The sequence below is a fragment of the Daktulosphaira vitifoliae genome, unplaced genomic scaffold (genome assembly GCF_025091365.1).
Source record: "Daktulosphaira vitifoliae isolate Bord-2020 unplaced genomic scaffold, ASM2509136v1 Scaffold_4, whole genome shotgun sequence".
NCBI lineage: Eukaryota > Metazoa > Arthropoda > Insecta > Hemiptera > Phylloxeridae > Daktulosphaira > Daktulosphaira vitifoliae.
In genome coordinates, this window is record NW_026099575.1 from 32,390,073 (window position 1) to 32,404,030 (window position 13,958).

The 13,958-nt window shown below is 31.4% G+C and overlaps 1 long non-coding RNA gene across 1 annotated transcript; it reads right to left on the reverse strand.

Annotated features, from left to right (window-relative positions):
* Positions 1 to 4,273: 4,273 nt before the first annotated feature.
* Positions 4,274 to 13,167, reverse strand: LOC126906251 (uncharacterized). Its single transcript, XR_007704212.1, has 4 exons — positions 10,868 to 13,167; positions 5,144 to 5,306; positions 4,904 to 5,077; positions 4,274 to 4,828 (listed from the first exon to the last, which is right to left on the reverse strand). It is a non-coding gene; the product is annotated as an uncharacterized LOC126906251 (long non-coding RNA).
* Positions 13,168 to 13,958: the final 791 nt, after the last annotated feature.

A 13,958-nucleotide genomic window follows, 5' to 3' on the forward strand; every position in this document is an offset into this window, starting at 1 on the left:
CCAGCAATATTTCATCCCCTAATGGATAATGAAAGATTTTATATAATGAATGTCGCGCGTGCAGGCTTAAATTGGTTTACATTGAATACGCAAGGGGGAAAAACCATTAAAAAAAACCTTTCGCGCGTCTAAATTTTGCCTAATGTCACGATATAGAAAATAGTCTTTTCGAGTGTATCAACAAAACACATAACTTGATAACGTTTACTCATCTGCCAATTGTTCATCTACCGCTTCTGTAACGATGATCGTTTTGTAAGAGAACACCGATTGAGTCTGTCGGTAATAATTTACTGCAGACAATATTTGTACATTGAGGTTGAGTTCGCAGTATGAACAGACCGATTTACGGTGTAATGGTATACGTGCAGCATTAAAAAACGGCCATGGCGTTATGCAAATATCAGATATTGGGCAGAAATAAGTTTGGTCGATCAGGCTGACTCCCGGAGAGGATGACCGGGTTTTTCTATAATCTCATTCTAAGTCTTCTACATTTATAACGGTCCAAATGGCTTAAAACAATATTGGCGTTAATGTGTGTACAATGCGGTGTCAGGAAACGTCTCGGTCGGTAACGGCGGACACCGGAAGTGTGCGGCGGAGGAAATCTTGTGAACGCATATTCCGTAGACGACGTGATGACATAATTCCTCCGGGTGGCCGCCCGACGCAGCCGTTGCCGCACACCGTTCAAGGTCCACCGGTTCGTGTTGTTACTCCACCGCACCGTCCAACAACAATAATAAACCACTCGCACGTCCTCCTATCTCGCCCCCCCCCACCCGTTATTATATATGTACGAGTGTACACATAAATGCTAAGCCCGTCAGCCCGATCCCATTTCGGGACGAGTTTCAACATCTCTTCTGTGTAGATTCTACAATAAGATTTTCAGACCTACAGATGACACGACTTAATGAGAAATATAGCTGAAAAACAAAAATCATCCCACACGTTCTCACAAAAATTGCCACAAAAATAACCTAAAATGCCCATTTCAAAGTTATACGACGACTAACAGTCGAGTAATTTATTAGTTTAGATAAACAAATGAAAAATATATTGTTTGTACCACATCACCTGGAGTAACTCCTAATTAGACCGAGATAATATCAATCAATTTACTCATTGTATACTAATTAATAAAGTATCACATTGTGTCATTATAATTTGTCCGCGTTGGAAGTGCCTTGACAATGTAATGTCAACGTTCTGATATAATAAAGCACTGAATTTTGGGGGGAGACCATTTGTTCCGCTTCGAAAAATTTATAAATTTCCGTCGAAATGTAGCGAACTTTGGGGGACGCACGTAATTGCACACACAAGTTCACAATAACGAACCTTAATAATGACATGTAATTAACCACGTGCCTTACAAATCCAATATGATGTCTAACATAACGATTAGAATGGCATTAGCCTGGAAAATAAATCGACTCCGAACACTTATTATGTAATTCAGACTGAATTTTTATATCGAAAACGTTATGTAACTACATAGTCGTCTGTATTGAATGTTTGTCATCTTAAAAACGTGATACTACGCGATTTCCATTTAATGTGCAATTTCTCGACCGGGGCCGTTCGGGGGAGGCTACGGTCAAAAATATTATGCAACGCCGGCGATTATACGCTGGCGTCGTATAATATATTTTTAAATTCACAACCTTTTTTACTTGGGAAATCCCGCGGAATAAATGCAATATTTATGCTAATACAAATAATTACAATTTAAGTAAAGTAAAAACTGCTGAAGTTAAACCCACAACTCATGCGCTAGTCGAAACCGTCAAATTACTTTTTAATCGTTATTTTCACTCTCTCCAAATCGCCTTCCATACCGCCACAAGTTCCGGATGTGCTCGGTAAAGTCGTAGTTTTTCTACGGTCCATCGTCGTTGCAGCTGAAGCGGTCACGGATGATTTCGAATCGGCGACCGACATTGATATTGTATTACAGCGGTGCGCGTACAATGTATATCATTATACCATTACACATTATGTACACAGACCGGTAGAGGTAGTGCAGAGACCCAGCGGCATCGTTTACGTCGTGACTTCCAGTTCCACGCTGTGTCCTCTCTTACTGATCTCAGTTAAACGTTCATTTCCATCGCGTAGGTGCTTTGAGGAAAAAACAACACAGACACAGGAATAATATAATATTAGAAAACTTTGAGATAAACACATACGTCGTTTATGTAGTAATATAATATCATTATTAATTATATGACTGGCTATTCGGCGTATAAAAAAAAAAGTACTTTTAGGCCCATGCAGAGTCTTGAATAATTCGAAATGGTTTTTAATGCATAATTGCATTGTATGAATTCACTAAATAACAAACAGTTTATAGAGATAAATTTCAAATACCATTACAGTTTCTTTTCAAAGTACACTGCGCATAAAATATTTAATATCGAGTGTTTACAAAAGAAACTGTCGCACAAATTATGCACCTTATAGATAATAAATGAATTCGTGAAGCAGAAGAGTTGTTAAATAAAAAGCTTTGTTTTTGAGTTGGAATAATATCAACAAAAGCATACCGAAGCGCTTAGCTCGCACAATAATCGCCTCCGACACGAGCGTAAAACATCATAAAAACTGTAAGATTATGTTAACGCCAAAGGACTGCAAGAGAATATATCCGTTATTAAAACTGTAGTTGGAAACGCGGGTTGATATTAAAGTAATTTGTACTCACAATTAAAACACCATCCGGCAAACGAATATAACGTGAATACTATTCATATATATATATGTACAGATGGTTTCATTCACCTGTCGTTCCGAATGCGTTGGCCAACGGTAATTACTCTAATCCATATAAATTATAATAGGTACTAGTTTTACATATTATTACTCTTTAATTTCGTTGTAGATATTCATATAATTAACGCGATTTTTTATTGTACGGAACATTAGCATGAATACCGGCAGATTGTTGACGTACATAGGAAAACGAAAAAGTAAAAATAATAAAAAATATAAAATAAGACCGTCATATTATAATTCAGCATAGACGTTTCACTTGAAACTAGTTTGTAATTTTATAGCGCAATATTAGATATATGCTGCAAAAAATATGCATATTTATATTATCAAAACTCTGTCAGATGTTGAAACATGAAGTGCAATCACAAAATTAATGTCAAAATAATGTCGCATGTTTTAATCGGTGTACAGTTTTATCAGTTTAAATTTTAATGTATTCATAGTGTACAGTAGTGTTTGTGTTAGTCGAGTAGTACTTATAAATCAACAATCATTAAAGATATTATGTTCAAAATGATTTAGACACGATGACACATTTGATTAGAACACGATGAAAAATAATAATGTATTTAAAGTAATAATACTATTATGCACAGTGTATAGAAAATACAAAATCCGGATTATTTCGTATCACGAGATTCGCATGTTAACTAACCGGTCCTTGGAAACTTCATCGACTGCGCATGTACCTACCTACACTTTCAGCATTTAATGGATGAGTCTACTTTTTAACAATTCTTCTCGGTCGAGCCTCTCGAGTTTTGGCCTTGCACATACCCGTGGCAAAGACGATTAATGGGAAAACTGTACATTAAACTTTCACATGACCATTACAGCAGTAAACCCTACTATACGATGGCGTAATCAATTTTAAGTCTAAAGTAAATTATCTATAGTTGAATAAATAAAAAGTATTACAATCATAACCGAACACTATGAAATGATAACGATTTCAGATTTTTATTCAGAAAATGCTTCGACTTTGTAAAATACTGAATTAAGTTTTGTGGAAATTATATTTGTTTTATCTTAACATCGGTCAATCATTTAGGGTTTATATTTTAAATGTACTCGATATTGTTAACATAAAAACGCATGATGTCGAAACTTAAACCGATAAAATACTCGTCGATATACTCCAGATGATAACAGTTTTTATTGCCAAATAAACAACCTATTAGGTTTGAAACTTTTTATAATTTTGTTTTTAAATACAGCACTTATTTTCAATACACTATTTATTAATTATACCCACGTAAAGTGTTTATTGAGAATCTATATCAAAAGCATCACAAATACTAATAGTCCTTTGAAACACTATGTTTTAACATTATATGTTTAATAACCAAAAAATTATTAACTCAATGTGGTCTTCACAGATGCTATTATTTATTAACCCTTTGAGTCACGCATTATTTATTTTTTTTTAAATCAACTATTTTTTTTTAATATTAAAATACAAGTTATTCATATTACAAAATAAATGAAAAAAAAAATTTATTATTACAGTTTTTTGAAAAAGTGGTGGTTTAACTATTAAACCACCATGTAGGTTCTGCATAACAACATATTATTAAAAATTATTATAAAATATTTGAAAGTTATTATAATATTATAACTTATTGTGATATATTTTGAAACAATTTTTGTGTGGAGTTAAACACAAACCGGCATTGCATGAGGTACATTCCTATTTTGTCCTATGTGGATTAGCCTTAGTGCTGCAATTGTTGCATTAGAATATTTATTGCTAAAAATATTTGCATGGATTGTGAAGTCACAGGTTCAAATGGCTTTTGTTTTTGATGAGCATAAAAATCAGTATTAAAAACTAGGCCATCAACCAATTCATCATTAAAAAGATACTTAAAAAAAATCAAAGGATCTTCAGTTCCCAGTGGTAAATTAGGGCCACCTTTTCCTTGAAAAGGCAGGTGATCAGGCATCAAACCATGTTCTTCCCATATGCCATTTATATTCTGCAGTCTGTCAGCTAATGGAACATTATCTGGGTCATATATGATTTGTTGAACATTACTCTCGTCTTAAAATATATAAAACATTTATAATATTATATTATAAAAGTAAAGATGGACATTGGCCAACTAGATATACCTACATAATTACTTTACATAGCTATATCCTCATTAGTATGTAAAAATTGTAAATTATCACCATCAACATTCTTATTATTTTGTTCATTACAAGTTGTCAGATCACTAGGAACATTTATGACAATTACATTTTCATACATATAATGAATAGAAACTTCTGAATGGGAATTTCAATCATCCTAAATAGTTCATAATTATGAAATGTTGCACATAGAAAAATAAAATAAAATATTAAATTTAATTACTTAAACAACAAAATATTCTTCATTATCTGGAAAATCATCATCATTTACTATCGATTCATCATCACTAAGTATTGATTCGAATATTTGAAACAATCCATCGTGAGATCAAATTTCAATATCTGTCGTCACACTATTGTTCATTGTAGTACACTATTGACACCACCTATAAAATGAGAATAATTAAAATACCGATTCAAAAATATAATTAGTACTCATACTATTATTTTTATATTGTAAAATAAATTAATTTTCATCTCGGTGTATGGTAGCAAAATATCATTTAATTTATATTCACTAATACAATGAATATTGTAAAAAACATTCATAATATTTAATATATTTTAAGTCGATTTTTTTTATAAAAAAATAAAAGAATTTTACTTATAAAAGTGTAATTAATCTCACTCAAAACATTGCACAAGAAAACAGGATATAAAATCACAATGTTCCTAATACATCTCAACTTCTAAACAAAACACCAATTTCTGATACCTCTTCACAAGTCTCTAACGTAGATACATATAATACGGCTAGCCCTATCAAAAAGTCATGAGAAGAAACCCAAAATCAATCACGCTCTAATTCTTCTACGCGATTTGACAATTACAATTTAGAGAATACACCCAAAGCAGTAGAAATATATTTTTAGACACAAACGTTCCTTTTTAAAAACTTCAATTTATTTATTTGTTAGAAAATTTCTCTAATTGAACAAGTAACATACACGCACTATGATATCCGCCTTAAAATAAATGAACTAACCTTTAAATCAAAACTTACAAATTTAACCAATCTTCTCTTCCAAACATTATCACTACAAGAATAATATATATATTTCTTAAATATTTTTAAATTGCGGCTCTGATGATTATGTTGGTGAATTTTTCAACTATTTCATTTATATCGGCTGGTTTTAGAAGTGTGTTGAATTTTTTTGTTCCTAGTAAATTATTGACTATGTTAGAAAATGCAGACCAAGTAGAGTTTTTAGGTGTCATTTTGGGACATTGGTTGAAATTTTAGTAGCTTGAGAGTGATAATTAGAGTTCTACGATGTTTGTACAACCCAATTTATTGAGCTGCCTAATAAAGAGGATGTTATTGTTAAATCTATGGCAGAGAAACAATTATGTGTTATGTTGGATTTTGGGTAGTCACCGTTGTTGAGAAAGATTATTCAATTATTTTCTAGAAAATTTTCAACTATTTTCTCTCTTATGTGTTTACAGTCAGATTTCCATAAAATGTTTAAACTAAGTTGCCAAATAAGAAAAAGAGACGTGGGAGTTGGTCAATTATAATTTGAAGATCTATTAAGGAAAGGTCAAAGGTATCCGAAGAATATAGTAAAATTTGTGGTTATTTTAACTACTACCGCTTCACATGTTATGTTAAGAGGAATTTCTCTGTTTTGATGTGATGGAACAAAAATAAAAACGCTCCGCTGGTCTGGTATTTGTTTCTTAGTGACAGTTAATAAGTTGAAAGTCGGCAATTATGCGCTAGATGTCCGGTAATTTGTTTTTGTATCCATTGATGTTCCATTAGACTACAGTTTTTTTTAAATGGATGATGATTGTTTGTATGATTGAGTGGGGTAATTTGATTAAAGCGGATTAGGTTATTATTATTATTCATTGACAATTTAGTTGATTATTTGAATTTTTTGTTTTGAAAATTTTGTTGCGAGGTGTATTTTTGAATTGGTTTAGTGATATATATTAGTGAATATATTATATATATATATATTTTTTCTTCTTTGTCTTCGCCTTTATCCCAACTACTAGGGGTCGGCCAAGTAGTTCATCCGAGATGGGATGACAATTCGCCTAAGTCTTGTTCAGGACACCTCATACTTTTGGACAAAAATTTTACACCGGCTGTCGACTTGACGCAACCTTTAAACCATTAATCGCCTCTTACGACTAGCAGAGGTGCCATGGAAGTATTCTTGTTTCCTATCTACAGGAAAAATATTATCACTGATGCTTTTGGATCGTACTTTCAATCAAATAACAGCAACGAAAACTATAACAAAGATTTTACAAATAAAAAGACTGTAACGGAAACTATATACCCAATCAATTATGAAAAAGATGATCTAGACAACCCAAGAAACTCGTCTTTAACAATTGATGAACTACAAAAGACCCATAAAAATAATGAGAGAGAGTATTGATCCCGATTATATACTCTTTTCTTTTCTTCAAAACCGTCCATAAACTTTTCTTAACCTCTTACTCAAAATATTTAACTACATCTAGAATAACAACGTCTTCCCTCAATGGAAAGCAGCGTATATAATACCAATCCCTAAACATAGCAACATCCCTTTCGAAGTTAACAATTACTAACCAATTTCTCTTCTAAATACAATGAGCAAATTAATAGAGAGCGTAATAAATTTTCGACTGATATGGGAACTCGAAACAAAAAACCTACTGTCCTCTCACCAATTGGGCTTCCGGAAAAATAAACTCACAATTATTCACTAACAATAATTCACGCCGACATCTGCGATTCTATGACAAAGAATAACTATCTTTTAATGACATCCTTAGATATCTCAAAAGCATACGACATAATATGGAAGTACAGAATTCATGCAAAACTACAAAAATTGAATTTTAATGGTCATATATTAGTAACAATTTCCTTACAAATTGAATCTTAAGATTAAATTCAGTAATACCTTGTCGTTTATCTTTGAAACCGAAAATGGACTTCCCCAAGAATACTCTTAGAGCGTAATACTATTTTTAATCAAAATTTTTACTTATGCTGATGACTGCATTTATTTTGCTCGGGATCATTCATAAAAACCACAACTCCCTTATATGACAAGCTATCAACAACCTTAATCAATGGTCTATTAAATCTTGCTTTCAATTCTCCCCTTTAAAGTATCAAACCATACTTTTTAATCGAGCAAAAAGTCCGACTCACTAGTAATCAAAATTAATAATTTTGTCGTCCCCAACATCAATAATATTTGACTACTTAGCCTAATTTTCGACACTAAAATAAAATTAATAGAAATTACTAAAAATTAAATATTAATAATACAGTAAGTCACTATAAATGTAGCTCAAATCGTAAAAATCTCTTAATATTACACACCTAAATTCAGTCATCCATAGACTATTGCTCTATATATACAACTCAGCTGTCTCAAACAAATTAAAAATACTAATTCCTATTCATAATGCTGGAATCAAAATTTCCATTGGTGCCTTCAGAACAATTCCAATTGATAGCCTCCTATAAGAAGCCTATTATCCACTTCTAGATATCAGACATAAGAACCTCACCACAAAATATGAAGCAAAAGAAATATCAACTCCCCACACTGGAATGACGAATATCGTCTCAAATTCATACTATATAATATACGTTATCCTCAAAGAAAATAAACAACAAATATCTATGAAAATGAACAATATAAAACCCATTGATCATATGTTACCTATTCCTCCATGGAGCTCTCACCTTATAGTAACTATCACTTACCTCGTCAACTTTAACAAAAAAGATACCCCTCACAGTTCAATTCTAAACACATTTAATGACATAATAAATAAATTATACAATTATTTCCAAATATATACAGACGACTATAAATCCGATGAAAAAGTTGGATTTAATATCATACAGCCTTTAAAGAATACCCTATACAAGCATTTTTTCGCCAGAAGCCTTTGCCATAAATCCTTCACTATCAATCAACCAAAACAAAATTTTCATTCTTAGTGACACTGTGAGTACAGTAAAATGAATAGCAAACATTCACATCAAAAATAACCTTGCAATAAAATCATCAGTATTATGTGGACTCCTTCCCATATAGGTATTCGTGGTAAAGAACTCGCTGACAATCCAGTATTATCAGTAGCAAAATCTCCATAGTTGTGACAAAATAAAAATTTTCTAAATTTAAAAAAAAATTCATAATAAATTATTAAAATTAAAATTTTGGACATTTAAATTACATACGCTTTTTGATAAAATGATGTTAATTTTATCTATCTGTCTATTATTCAAGATTATTCAAATCTTAAGAGGTATGTTTTCCTACATTCGCCTAATGTTAATTAAAAAATTTTCAACAAATCAATTTTACTATATTACTGAACATCTCATTTAAAAAAAATTAACAAATTATATAAAAATGTAATTAATTGTGATTACAAAAAAAATTCAAAAAATCTGTTATAAATATGCATTTTTATAAAAAAAAATATATTTATATTTTTTTTTGCTTTCTACGAAACCATTTGAGATAATCAAGCCTATACAATTGTAATGCATACAGAAATAATGTTTAATACACATAATTGTTTTTAATTTAACATACAGTGTGTCACACCGCGATTTACTCATTTTCCAAGTAATACAGTAGGCAGTTGTGTAGTAAGTATCGCTCACACGTCACACATTTATCTATTCTTGGTTTAAAACTCATGTCCATAAAGAAAACCAAACCATAAATTCAATTCAGTTTGATTCAATGTTTTTTTTTTTTTTTTTAGAGAGCTACAATCAATAAATTTGATCTTTCTTCAATCTGATAATATTTAATAAATTCCATATTTTTAATTAACTACTGACAATAAGCTCGATTAAAGTATAAAATACAGAGAAAAATGTTGTGTTAAGCAACTTATAATTTAGAGAAGTATTTAAATGAGAAATTCACGGCGGGACTCTCTGTATTCAAATTATCGTAATATTTCGTTTATTATTTATTTATAAGTATATAAACAGCTCAAATCTAATGCAATTATGATATCAATGAAAGAACAACAAAATTACATTTGATTATCATAAAGAACGTAATGTTCCGATTTACACATAGTGCACGCTAAATTGTTTTTTGTTATCTTAATTAATTAAGTGCACTCCCTAGTCGATAATGTGTACAACAAAGTACAGCAAACGCGAATTCGATACTAACGACCTTTACCCATTACTGCAAAATCTTCAACTCAAATCACTTTATAATGATTCAAACGCAATGTTTTTATGATTGTCTCGTTGCCACTGGGCCCGGACTATAAAATAACAATAATTAACTTATCTGGTATTCTTATAATAATAATTATTTTTATTTATCTATGCACATTCGCGAGTAATTAAATTTGATGTACGTCGTAACATCTGCACGTGATTGATGAACGGCCATAGCAAAGGGGTCCATGCTTGCGCATAATAATTACAGCCGGTTTAGACCGTACCCGAAGATGAGATGTGAATTAAGGATTATAATGGCGTATCTTGAAGGATCCATTACAAACACCCATATTTGCTCTGACATTAATATTACAGTTACTCGTTATTTCTTGAAGTATTTAAGTCACAATCAATGTTATTGTAATCATTTATGCTTTCACGTGGAAAGCTTATGATATTTCTCTGTTACGAGTTCGATTTTAAAGATGAGTACGTATTTGTGACATCGAAACAAATAAAGACAATTTGTTTTATTATTATTATTATATAAATCATTAAGTCTCACTCGTTAAATTATAATATCATCCGTGTTACACCAGATCCCTTGAAAATAAACATTTAAAGCTATTAACCAAATGCATCGTTCCCCATTACAATTTCTACACAATATTTCACTAGCATATCAATTCTTAAGCCGATAATACAGAAGTATGAAAAAATAAAAATTATGGTCACTAATTTTTTATTTAACTCTTGAATTTTTTTCAAACTAACCAACTCAATCTCGGTATAGCTGTACTTTAAGTCATTGATATTTACTGATTTGTAAATCATATTTCCTCGGGCGTAGAATTAATTTTAACGAGGGAAAATTGAAGAAGAATTAATGCAAATCTTCGACCTTCAAGTCCAATACCGCAATAGAATCCTTTTGTAATCTCATTGCAAAACGAATACATTTACAAGAGACGTGCATCTAAAATAGAATGCACATTCATAAGAAAAAAAAGTATTTATGTGTAGTAATAATACCTAAGCCAAAACAAATATATTATGTAAAACAAGTTTTTATACAAACCGTCTGAGAATTCTAAGTTCATGAACCTTACTTGGAATACACAGAAAAGTATTTTCGTCTGGTGTTTTTTGTTTTACTAAGTATATAACTTACTCAATCGTAAATATTTTATTCTCCAATAATTATACATACTTTTTTTTTTACATCCGTGGTAATTATTATTCAAAGAATAAACAGATAACTTACTATTTGTAATAAGCAACGCGACAATAAATCGTTTATCAAAAGCATAAATTTTATATTTATTTTTTTCGGTGTGTTCTCAGCACGTTTACTTTAAAATTGACTTAATTTCACGAATGCCGATTACATCAATTGCTATTCATTTTAACATAACATAATTAAACCTGAAAAACTTAACTCACTTGACTGTCACAATAAAAATACACAAAATTCAATGACAAATTCAACAAAATAGAAATACGAGTGGGATTTCTCTGCACTCGTATCGGATTTTGATTTTAATAATGCAAATGGGGTTTGTTTGTTTTATCGTGGGAGACAATTCATTTTTATTACTGTGTCTTACGCGAGTAAATATTGTTAGCATAAAAATGTATCACTGAAGATTATCATAATTTTCGAGAAGACGTAAAAAACCTTAACGTGAAAAAGAAAGAATAAAGTTTACAGAATAAGATAACAACGACCTGTTCGAAATTATGATATTGTTTTCACCCTCGACATCACTGCAGTCTTATGTGAGGGCGCACATCAACAATAATATATAACCCAAATAGTACGTGTATGAAAACCTAAGGAAATCCGGTTTTGTTTTAGGGTTATCTCGCGTACAGCCGCACAGTCGATGATTACACGACACGTTTATATGCTCGTGGGTTATATTTATATGACTCATAATGTTGGGTGTTTTAGATTTATACGGGGATGGTTACTTAACGACCGACATAGCAACTCCGTCGTTACGATCGACGCTGATAGTATTAAGCCGTCCGCAATGGATACCAAGTAAAACATATGCGTAATGCCACACAACACCCAAACTGTTATAAATTATTCCGAATGGAAATATTGAAATCTCCTGGCCGGCCGGTCCGTCCGTTTAGGGCTGTTTTGACGGTTGTATCGTACAATGTACCATTTTCCCGTACAAATAGTTTTGTTCTCGGAATTTTTTTACTCATAATTTCCGTGTAACGCCCAAGTAGTTACGACCCGGTTTCAAAACATCTGTTCCATCCCCGTCGGTTTGTTGTGCTGGAAGTGTTTTCTCGTCATGCCTACCTCCTGTCGATCCACGGCTGCGATGCATTAACTATCTTAGGTCCGGAGTACTGTTGTGGCGTCTATAGTTTTAATTAACAGGCCTCGTCGTCGCGTATAGACTGTACAAACCCTCGAGTTCCAGAAACAGTCAGCTCTAAATTAGTTTTAAATTGAATGAGTATGGTATAATCTGTAACAAAAACATAGTACAGTGGATGTAATATAGAAAAAAAATAAATTATGCATAATCGTCGAAACTTCAGCACACTATCAGTCATATTTTGACTAATTTCACACTATAGTTCGTACAAGAGTCACAGATAGTGATTGAACCACTTTGTATAATCAACATTTTCCGACCGTATTGTTCTGACAGCAAAACAAACTTTTTCGCGACAAGAGATGGTTCACGAAAAAAAAAAAACAATTTACCTTTATGGTTTCTTCACCCCATCAAAACTATGCTACCGACTGTCGACGTTTGTTCTAAGATTTACACAGACTGTATCTCGTACACTACAAATAATAATATTTTTTCGACCTTACTATCACACAATCCAATTGAAATTGAATTTCCTTCGCATCAGTATTACTATACTTATCCCAAGACATTTCTCGTCGGCAGATATCTATTATTTCTAGTTTGTTACAGGTACATGTATTTGAGACAGAGCATTTTAAGACCATATCCAAGATATTACACATTATTTGCTAGGATACACAGTTAACTATACCGACAATTTAATTTTCCAAAATCACAAATCATGAAGAAAATAAATTGTTGTTTTTGTAGTATTGCCTTTTATTTTAGAAAACCATTTATTTATATTATTTTCAAAAATCACAATTTCGAGAAAAATAATAATTCTTTTCACATAAAAAGTCATAGTTAACTTATTTTTAATGTAATATAGAGTTCGAATATTAAAACTATATTTTAGAGACCCCTTATGATATCACGAATGTCAAAATTTAATCACTATAAATAAATCATTATTATATAATTAATATAACTTAATTACAACAACTATTTATATAGTGTTTAATAATTCATATGATTATTTAAGTGTATACATATAGTTGCTAATTGAAACAATTAACAGGCCAGAGACGTTTTCGAAAATTTAGCACATGGGTACTAATGTGTTGTTGCACTCCACAACATTTTTTTTGATAATTTTTATTTTTTTCATCTAGATGGGTAATTATTAAAACATTAACGACTAAAAAAAATGTATTCGCGACTAAAAATATCCAAACATTGCAATGTAAAAATCTAATGCCGCCTGAGGCGATAGCTTTTCTAGCCTCACCCCCCCCCCATAACAAAAATAATTGCACCACAATAATAAGCTATCATTAAAATTCTTCTTTTCGCAATAATTTATTTAAGTTCTTATCACCTTAAGATTTAGTCTTATTGAATAGATATTTTTGTTGATTTAGACTTAAATATTATTCCCTTATAACTTGACCTTTTCGATCTTCTTAAGTACTTTCCCGTAAGACAAACAGGTTATACCCTAAAGCACTAAACAGCGGTGCTTACTTTTACCCTTC